Here is an 11,549-nt window from a genome sequence, read left to right on the forward strand (position 1 = left end):
TTTGTGTAAGGATAATTTTACCTTGGGTATGACTATATTAGTTATTGACTTCATTGGAAACAATACACTAAAACCTCAAAATGAAGTGCAAAAAATGTATTACAATTCTATAGAAGTGTCAATTTGTACACATACCATTTATTCATGCACATGATAGCACTAAGGATGAAAAAAAAGTATTAAGAGAGTATCACTTCTATATTAATGATGATTAAACTCATTCATAATAGTTTGTGCAAGGATTTTTTACAATTTTCTATAATAATTTGAGTGAAAGAGATGTCAGATACAATCAACACATTATATGGTTTGACAATTGCACCTCATGATTCAAGAATAAAAGAATGTTCTATTGGTCGAGTACAGTGCATGAGACAAGTGGAGTGTAACATTTTTAGAATTTCACTAAGGTGAGACATGGAAAGGGAGAGAATGATGGTGCTAGAGCATGTCTAAAAAGAGTCCTTAGTAGAGAGGAATTAAAGTACAAAGGTGGCACAATATTAGAAAGTGTTGAAATAATTGTCCAATGGTGGAATTCCATGATGGGACTAGGTAATACAAGTAGGTCTATGGTTTCTAGATATTTTTAGTTGATACATGAACCTAGCATTAAAAAATTGTAAGATTTTTGTATACTTATAGATTCAAGTGTGATGCATTCATTTTGAAGTTCAAATGCAACAACACTAGCTATTCATACTGGAAAGCTTGCATGCTTTTTCTCTTCTTGTATGGATCATATATGGGATGAATGTGAATAAAAAGAGTAGGTTGACCAATTATCTTGTAAACCTTTACATCCAACTCATTTGTATTAATTTCCTAGAACACTACAAATTAACCAAATTGAAGCATCAATAGATTTCGAGCACATATCTGACCTAGTTGAACCAGGTACTAAGTTATCAATTTAATATTTGGTTAAAATATATTAGTTTCAGTTTTGGCATTAACTTATCCTTCTATATAATGTAGGTCATGTATATGCAATTATTTCATATGAGAATAATGATGAAGGAATAGATTACTTTCTATGTCAGTGTATTGAGCCAAAAAGAAACTAAGAGCTATAGTTATTGATGGTGAGGATATTGAGTACCCAATAGGATATGCACATGGCCTAGAAGATAGTATATTTTTGTCCCCTTCTATGAAGATCTCTTTAAGTCAATTTTTTATGTATAATGTATCAATTTTGACTTTAAATTGTAGTTATAATCAAATGTGGATACCCTATCAAGAAATCTTCCACGTGGTTATTTGAGGATTTTTAGACACAAAAACATATTCTTCATTACTCTAACCTTATTGTTGCAATGAATATTCAATTGATATTGTATCATGGTAGGCTTCTTAACAAGAAGTTGTGGATAGTAAGTGGATCTAATCATGAGGCAGTACTTGATACAATAAGAGTTAGAGTTGATCCAGAAGGTTCCCTTGATTGATTGTGTGCTATATAATTGAATCATTCCACATATGGTAGAATAATTTTGTATATATGTTATGAAAAATGTTGAAACTATTGGAAATATAAGAGGATTAATTGAAAAGGGAGGGGTGAATTAGTAACTACTACAAAAATAAAATTTAGATCTCTTCGATGTTAGTACAAAATAACTTTTTGAAAACTTAATTCTGCTGATGCTCAGTAAATACACAGAAAAATAATATTGTAACTCGATAAACACTGAAACAAATCAGTAAATGCATAACATGAAAATCTTTAAGATGTTATCTATGATTACTATTACTTTAACTAAGTTAAAAACACATAAGAGAAATGGCATGAACACATTTGACACCAAGTTTAACGTGGAAACTCAATTTGGGAAAAACCACCAATTGCAACTAGTTACTAATTTTCACTCTTCTAAAGTGAGCCTTGTAGGAGCCAACCCTATTAAAAGTTACAAAATAGACTATTAGGTGTGACCCCATTAGAGGATTCAATCACCCTATGAGGAGTGTCCTTGTTAAAGGTCTTTGGACAATTCAATAGAATGCCACCTTGTTAGAGGATTTACAAATAGCTTTTAAGCCAACTCTGTTAAGAGAATTAGATTACTACTACAATGGTTAGAGAGTAATAATGACATGACCTAATTTGGATGCAATTGAATTTCTAAGTACATATCTCAATTCTTGCCTTTATACCTGATCATTCTTGATCTAATATATCTTTACAACTCCACAAGGATATTCTTCTTATCCTTCCAATTTGCTTCCTTTTAACATCATCAAATATTCAATTATATTCTATGGATTCTTACTTTCTAAATCTCAATTTGACCTTATATTTATGTCTTTCATGTTTTCAAGTCAGCTAGAATATAACTTTAAATAATTAATATTCATCTCCTCAGTCGGCTACAACCAACAGACAATTCAATTGAACTTAATATGCCAAAACAAGAAAATCCTTCATTAGCCAACCCTGATGGGTAGACACTAACTCAAAAATGATTTTTTTGTATTAACCAATTGAACTTAGTCAATACTACAAACTTCCAAAGTTTCGTTGGTAACTGAGTGAGCTCGATTAACACTCAATTTCCACAAACTTTCCTTTAGCACCCGAGTTAACTCGGTAGATATTGTCTTCTAAACTAGGAAAACTTTGGAATACTCTATAGACATAGAAAACTATCTTCAATTCCTAAGTGAGTTTGGTATACACTGACTGGCAGTGATATGATATTTTGTGTGACATCAAAGATAATACACAATTAATCAATTTCTTAAACAATCTCCCTCTTTGGGATTGATTGCAACACAACATGCCATAGTGCAATGAAATTTTTAGAGTAAGAATAAACTAAGGATCATATCATTAGTTTCATTCAGATTCTCATCCATGAGAACTCCCTCTATCAGTGTGAATTCTTTCTTCCTTCAGTTTCTCCCTCTACCAATAAACTTCTATCTGCTACACCTTTTTCTAATAGCAAACTTTTCTTTTGATATTGGACCAAGTTCATTCTCCCTTTTTGACATCTTATACTCTTTATCTTCATAAAATTTCTATGAGATGTGATAGAAAACTTCTCCCTCTTTGATATCTCATGCCAAAGACAATGTTCAATTAATATCAATGTACCTCAAGTATGGATTCATTTTCAATATGCCCTTGTCAATATTGCACCAACTGAATGATCTTCAACATGTTCTAGTTGATGTATCAGTAAACTTTATTTAGTGAGCTTCAGATAGGGGAATAACCCCTAGCTTACCTTTTAGATACAAAAATGCATCCTTAGGTAATGGCTTGGTGAATATGTCTACAATTTTTTCTTTTGTATTCACATATTCCAATCTTACTTCTTTATCTTTTACCAATTCTCTCAAGAAATGATATTTTATAGCAATTTATTTTATTTTTGTATGCATCACTAGATTCTTTGATATATTTATTGCATTGGTGTTATCACAATATATGACTAATGGATCATTGATCTCTATCTTCATACCTACCAATAATTATTAGAACCAAACAATATTAGAACAATTGACTGCTGCTACCACATATTATGCCTTTGCTATGGATTGAGAAATACAATTATGTTTCTTGCTTGTGCAAGACACTAGTCTTTTACCAAGAAAGAATGCTCCACCACTGGTGTTTTTTCTATCATCAATACTTCCTACCTAATCAACATCTATGAATACTTTTAAATCCAACTTGCCTCCTATTTTGTACCATAAACCATAGTCTTCAGTACCTTTAATATATCTCATGATTCCTTTAATTTTCATCAAGTGATTTTCTTTAGGATTTATTGAGAATCTTGCCACAATATTGACTGCTAATTCAATATCAGGCCTTATATACACTACATACTACAATTTTCCAATCATTTATTTGTATGTGGTTTGATCTACCTCTTTGGAATCATCATTTTTGAAAATTTTATGTCTATTAGACATAGGGATTCCAACTGGTCTTGAATCTTTTATTCCAATTTTTTTTAGTATTTCCTTGATATATTGATGCAAGAGCATCTAGAGGTATAAGGGCAGTCCTATGTCACCCAAAAAAAATGTACTTAGACTTAGTTTTTGTTTCATGTATTTTCATTTATGGATACCCATTTGGGTCAAATAAAGGTTCCAACTCTCACAGTTCCACTATTAGTGTTCTAGATTAGAGTTTTTAATCACCTTGGGATACATGTAAATGCCAAAAAATAGGAGTATGTAATTGAGCCATCATTTTGGTTAAATAGAAGGTTTAAATTGGTTAGATGATTGTCATTTTAATTTAGAGCATTCCAGAAAAAGAATCAAGTCAAAAGGCCCCACGATTTGAAAGTTATCGCAGTTTTTCAATTTTTGAAGACATCCTAAGAATGCTTCAAAGTCAGGTTAGGGTCATTAAATGATCTTGAATAGGGCCAAAAAATGGGTTATGAGTGAAGTTTTCCATAGGGCTATATATAACTTTGAGAGCTTTCCGCAAATGTAAACGGTTCGTCAATCGGACCTACGGTTCAAAAGTTATGCCTCCCAGAAGTTCGGTTACCGTTTCTGGATTCTTCTAATTTTGTGCCGACTTCTAATGCAACCTCTAGAGCCTTCTATTTGGTTGGTGGATGCCAAATAGAACTTTCTAGAATTTATTCCTAATCCTTAACCCTTTGGGGTCTATTTAAAGACATTTCTGGCATTGTAAAAGGCAGTTTGGAGTGGAGTTTGAGAGGAGGTACTAAAAAGAGAAATTATCTCCAGATTTATACTATTGTAAGCCCTTAGGGCATGTTTTGAAGTCTATTTTCTTTGTACTGAATGTATTAGCATATTTACATAGTTAATAAAATTTCCCCCTTCCTATTGTGTCCATTTTGTTATTTGGCTTTACCCCATCAAGTGGTATCAGAGTAGGTTTTCCTGAGTGTGTAGACAGAACGCCGACTGTGAGGCAATTTGCACCAGGACTGTGTGGTTGTGGGTTTGAGTTAAGAAGATGTCTCCATTAAGAGAGCATGGTGGAAGGGCTAGAGCTATTAATCCTAAGGAGGTTAGAGCCCTCCAAAGGCAAGTACAAGCATTGCAAGAGGAGCTTCATAGAGGAACAAATGTTACTGCAGGTGATGAAAGTGAGGACGACAATGAAGAAGAAGAAATTGGACTAGAAGGGTAAATTGATGGGGAAGTTCTAAATTAGGTAGAGGAGAGGCTTTTTAGGGCCATTACTAAGTTTGGAAAAACACCTACAATTGATGTGGGTATATTTTTCAGGAAATCTGAAATCAAATGAGTTGATCGACTGGATCAATGAACTGGAAGAGTACTTTGAGTATGAGGATATCAAGGATCTAGATAGGGTTATGTTTGTAAAGGCCAAACTGAAAGGACATGCCAAAATCTGGTGGCAAGAGGTTTAATTAGAAAGAAATAGAAGAGGAAAGGATAAGATTACAAGGTGGGATCGCATGGTGGACAAACTAAAGAAGTAGTTCATTCATGTTAACTACGAGCTTGATTTGTTTAAGAAGATGCATGGGTTAAAGCAAGTAGGAAAATCAGTCCAAGAATATACAGAGGAGTTTTATCGACTTCTGATTAGAGCAGGGCATGTAGAAGAAAATAAGGAGAAGGTTGCTCATTATATCAGTGGGTTGCGACCTAGCATCCAGGAGGAATTAAGTCTAGTAAGAATGACCAGTGTTGAGGAGGCATACCAGTTTGCCCTAAGAGTTGAAGAGAAGCTAAATAAAATGTTTGAAGGGAGAAAAAGAGGGTGTAGTCAAGGAGGAAGGGGTGGTGGTAGGTCATCTGGAGGTTGAAATGAAACCCAAAAGAAAAATGAAGATGTGGGTACTAGCAGGAACTATAGGAATGAGGGTTTCAACCGCTCTAATGATCAAGACTTTGGAAATTAGAGAGGAAGAGGTAGAGGACATGGAAAAGGAAGAGGAGGCTTCCGTGGTACCTATTTCCATTGCAATGAAGAAGGTCATCGTGCCTTTGAATGCCCTCAACGACAAGGAAGGAAAGATAGGAGAGTTGAGGGCCAAGCTAGGGTTGCTCATGTGGATGAGGATGCACAATCATCACATTCAGAGGATGAAAAAAGAGGAGAGACTTTAGTAAATGAAAGGGTCCTACTAAGTGGTGAGATTAAACTAGGACAAAGGAGGAGTTTATTCCGTACCAGGTGCAAGTGTGAGGATAAATGTTGTGATGTGATTATTGATGGTGATAGCACTAATAACTTGGTATCAGAGGAGATGTTCTCTAAGCTGAAGCTCAAGAGGGAGAAACACCCCTAGCCCTATTGAATTGCTTGGGTGAAGGATGATCATAAGGTCCTTGTAAGTGAACAATGTTTAGTGAAGTTCAAAATTGGGAGTTATCATGAGGAAGTTCTCTGTGATGTTATTCTAATGGATGTTTTCCATCTATTGTTGGGTAGACTGTGGCAGTTTGATAGGCATGCAGTACATGATGGTCATGTAAACACCTACTCACTAACAAAGGATGGAGTTCGCCACAAACTGAAGCCCATGAAAAAGGAAGGCAAAAAGGTATGTAGCAATGCTAGGATTTTTCTTGTTGATGAAAGGAAGTTTTTAGATGGCATGAAACATCAACGTATGTGCTATGCTTTGATTCCTAGGAAAGATAAAGAAGGTAGTAGTGAAATACCACTTGAAGTTTCAGATTTACTAGGTGAGTTTGGAGATATCATCTTTGATAATGTCCCAGAAGGATTGCCACTAGTAAGGAAAATTAGCCATCAGATAGATTTAATCCCAGGAGCTAGTTTGCCTAACAAGGCTACTCACAAGATGACTCCTACTAAAACTAAAGAGCTAAAAAGATAGGTTTAAGAGCTATTGAGGAAAGGGTTGATTTGGGAGAGCCTGAGTCCATGTGCAGTACCTATAGTACTTGCACCAAAGTAGGATGGAGAGTGGAGGATGTGTACAAACTCTTGAGCTATAAATAGGATAACCATCAAGTATCAGTTTCCTTTGCCAAGAATGGATGATCTTATGGACTGCTTGAGTGGAGCTCAGTACTTCACAAAGATAGATCTCAAGAGTGGCTATCACTAGATATGGATACAAGAAGGAGATGGGTGGAAAACTACCTTCAAGACCAAGGAGGGTCTTTATGAGTGGTTAGTCATGCCCTTTGGATTGATAAATGCCCCAAGTACCTTCATACGGCTTATGAATGAGGTACTTAAGAAGTTCTTGGGAAAATTTGTTATTGTCTATTTGGATGATATTTTAATATTCAGAAAGACTTTGCAAGAACATTTATTGCATATTCATAGTGTCCTTGAAAGGTTAAGGGAAGAGAAACTATTAATTAATCTAAACAAGTGTACCTTTGCTAAGAAGGAATTAGTCTACTTGGAGTTTGTTATATCACCTGAAGGTCTAAAAATGGATCTAGAGAAGGTAAAAGCCATCTTGGAATGGCCTACTCCAAGGTTTGCTATTGAGGTAAGATCATTTCATGGTCTGGTTAGTTTTTATAGGAAGTTCATTAAGAATTTCAGTGGCATATGTGCACCCCTGACTAACACAATAAGAGGGGATAGAAAAGAGTTCAAATGGACTGTGGTAGCTACGAGAAGTTTTGAAATGTTGAAGAAGAAGGTGGTAGAACAACCTGTGTTGACACTTCTAGATTTTAGAAAGGTGTTCTAGGTGGATTGTGATGCTAGTGGCAGTGCTATTGGAGCTGTATTGAGCCAAGAAGGTAAGCCTATTGCATATTTTAGTGAAAAATTGAATGATGCGAAGAAGAAGTATTCAGTTTATGATCAAGAGTTCTATGCAATAGTTCAAGCCTTAAAGAAATGGAGGCATTATTTATTTCCAAAGGAATTTGTTTTGTATACTGATCATCCAGCATTATAGTACCTAAATAGCCAAGGTAAATTGAATCAGAGGCATATGAAGTGGGTAGAGTTCTTGCATAGTTATACATTTGTGTTGAAGCATAGAAGTCAAAAATCTAATAGGGTTGCAGATGCATTAAGTAGTAGGCAGCTATTGCTTACAGTAATGTAGGTTAAAGTAGTTGGGTTTGATGAACTCAAGAACCTGTACCCTGAGGATCTTGATTTTTTTGAAGGGTGGAAAGCTTGTAAAGAGCCTGTTGCTGTAGATAGAACAAAGTGGCTAGACTATTTGATTCAGGATGGTATGTTGTTCAAGGGCAGTCAATTGTGCATTCCAAGGAGTTCCATGAGGGAAAATCTGATTAAGGAGAAACACAGTGGAGGGATGGTAGTACATTTTGGTCGAGATAAGACCATTGCCATTCTCAAAAAACATTATTTTTGGCCTCAAATGTCACAGGATGTGAAGAAGTTTGTATAGAATTGCCAGGTTTTTCAAGTGGCCAAGGGATTTAGTCACAGTACTAGACTATATCAGCCATTGTCTATTCCATCAAATCCATGGGAGGACATAAGTATGGATTTTGTTCTTGGATTACCAAGGACACAAAGGGGTAATGACTCAGTATTTGTGGTGGTTGATAGGTTCTCCAAAATGGCACATTTCATTCCATGCCACAAAACTCATGATGTTGTCCATATTGCAGACTTGTTTCTCAGAGAGGTGGTAAGACTACATGGTTTCCCAAAGAGTATAGTTTCTAATAGAGATACTAAATTTGTGGGGTATTTCTGGAGAACATTATGGAAGAAGTTGAGAATAGACTTGAAGTTTAGTTCTACACATCACCCACAGACTGACGGACAGACTGAAGTGGTAAATAGAAGTTTGGGCAATTTACTGAGATGTTTAGTTGGGGATAAGCTCAAGGGATGGGATTTGATTCTACCACAATAAGAGTTTGCTTACAATAACTCTATAAATATGAGTACTAGTAGATCACCATTGAAAATTGTATATGGAGGTACCCCAAGGACTACACCAGAATTGAGGAAGATAGAGCAAGGGGAGAGGACAAGTGCTGAAGCTAAAGAATTTGCTAAACATATCAAGCGTCTACATGAGGAGGTCCAGGAACACATTACCAAGATGAAACAACAATATAAAGCTAGGGCTAATCAAAGGAGAAGACATAAGGAATTCCAAGTAGGGGATCTAGTCATGGTACACTTAAGAAAAGAAAGATTTCTAGCCGGTACTTACAACAAGTTGAAAATGAAGAAATTTGACCCCCACAAAATTTTTAAGAAACATGACTCAGGAAGTGCATATGAAGTAGAGTTTCCAGATGGAATTCACATTTCTCCTATTTTCAACATTACAGACTTAACTGAGTATCATGATGATGGTGCAGATTTGGAGCTGATGTTAGAGCCATGTCCAATTCCTACTTCTAAGAAGGAGGAGATAGAGGAGATTCTGGATAGTCATGTGGGTAGGAGTACCAAAAATAGGTAGTATGAAGAGTATCTAGTCAAGTGGAAAGGATAGTTGATAGAGGACTCAACTTGAATAGCAGCAGCTGAGGTTTCCCATTTGAGATTTTCTCTACCATTCATAAAGTGACAGGGTCACTTTTCAATCTACCCTGGGTGTTTGATGTAGGAGCATCCAGAGGTATAAGGGCAATCCTATGTCACCCAAAAAAATGTACTTAGACTTAGTTTTTGTTTCATGTGTTTTCATTTCTAGATACCCATTTGGATCAAATAAAGGTTTCAACTCTCATAGTTCCACTATTAGTGTTCTGGGTTAGAGTTTTTAATCACCTTGGGATACATGTAAATGCTAAAAAAATAGGAGTATGTAATTGAGCCATTATTTTGGTGAACTAGAAGGTTTAAATTGGTCAGATGATTGTCATTGTAATTTATAGCATTCTAGAAAAGGAATCAGGTCAAAAGGCCCAATGGTTTGAAAGTTATCGTAGTTTTTCAGTTTTTGGAGACATCCTAAGAATGCTTCAAAGTTAGGTTAGGGGCATTAAATGATCTTGAATAGGGCCAAAAAATTAGGGATGAGAAAAGCTGTCCATAGGGCTATAGAGCACTTCGAGAGCTTTCCACAAATGTAAACGATTCATCAATCGGAGCTACGGTTCAAAAGTTATGCCTCCCAAAAGTTCGGTTACCATTTCTAGATTCTTTTAATTTTGTGCCAACTTCTAATGAAACTTCTAGAGCCTTCTATTTGGTTGGTGGATGCCAACTAGCACTTTTTAGAATATATTCCTAATCCTTAACCCTTTGGGGTCTATTTAAAGACATTTTTGGCATTATAAAAAGCAGTTCGGAGTGGAGTTTGAGAGGAGGTACTAAAAAGAGAAATTATCTCTAGATTTATACTATATTAAACCCTTAGGGCATGTTTTGAAGTCTATTTTCTTTGTACTGAACGTATTAGCATATTTACATAGTTAATAAAATTTCCCCCTTCCTGTTGTGTCCATTCTGTTATTTGGCTTGACCCCATCATATATATATATATATATATATATATATATATATATATATAGAGTAATGTAGATACCATCTTTCTTCTACTGGATCTACAATGCAACAAAGAATTTTATTTCTTTAAACATAAAAATCTCAAATTCTTTACTCATTTCTTTTGAAAATGCCTTGCATAATTCATCATTTCCTATGAATGAAGTATTATCAATGAATATTTTTGCCAACATAGTCTTTTTGTCTGGTCCTTCTTTGATATACAAACTACTATTATCATTTCTTCTTTGAAAACTAATTTGTATCAACTAGTTATGAAGTCTTTCATACCAAGCTCTGGGAACTTGCTTGAGACCATATAATGCCTTGTATAATTTTTAGACCATGTCCTTTTTGCTAGGATCTACAAAACCTTCAGGTTGTTCAATGTAGACTTCCTCATCAAGAATTCCATTCAAGAATGCAAATTTTACATCCATTTGATAACCTTTAAATCCTCTGTGAGCTACATATGTTAGTAAAGTTCTAACACCTTCTAATCTTACAATAGGAGCAAAATTTTCACCATAATCAATACCTTCTTCTTCAAAATAGCCTTTACATATTAACCTTGCTTTATTTCTAAAAAAATTTCTATCTTCATTTAACTTGTTTCTGAATACCCACTTTGTACCAATTACATTTTTATCCTTAGGTATAGGAATAAGAGTCCAGGTTTTGTTCTTCTCCATCTATTCTACCTTTCATTTTGTTTCTTGTCATTGTTCCATCTAATTTGTCTCCAATAATCTAATTAGGTGCATGATGCCTTATGAAATATCTTGTTAACATAGGTTATTTGGATTTGGAGTGTGTTTCACTAATTTCATCATGAACTTTAGTATTAAGCTCAGGTCCCACAGTTTGTGACTCGGGTCCATCAGACATGGTTTGCTCTTATAGTAGCTCAATAGCCTCTGACTATGACTCAAGTCCTTCAAACTGTGACTTGGGTTGCATTGTCTACAACTTAGTACCTTTTGAAGATTTTTGGGACTTGGGAAGTGAACCTCCTTTTTTCTAGATAGATTTGGTAGGGTATCAAGTTCATATTAAATAAATCTTTTGTAATCCTTAGGTTCTTTGTTGCTTTCTTCTTCACTCTTTTCTGAAAACTCATCAATTCTCACATGTG

This window comes from Cupressus sempervirens, chromosome 1 (genome assembly GCF_028749045.1).
Source record: "Cupressus sempervirens isolate cs-2001-9-10 chromosome 1, ASM2874904v1, whole genome shotgun sequence".
In the NCBI taxonomy this organism is placed as follows: Eukaryota; Viridiplantae; Streptophyta; class Pinopsida; order Cupressales; family Cupressaceae; genus Cupressus; species Cupressus sempervirens.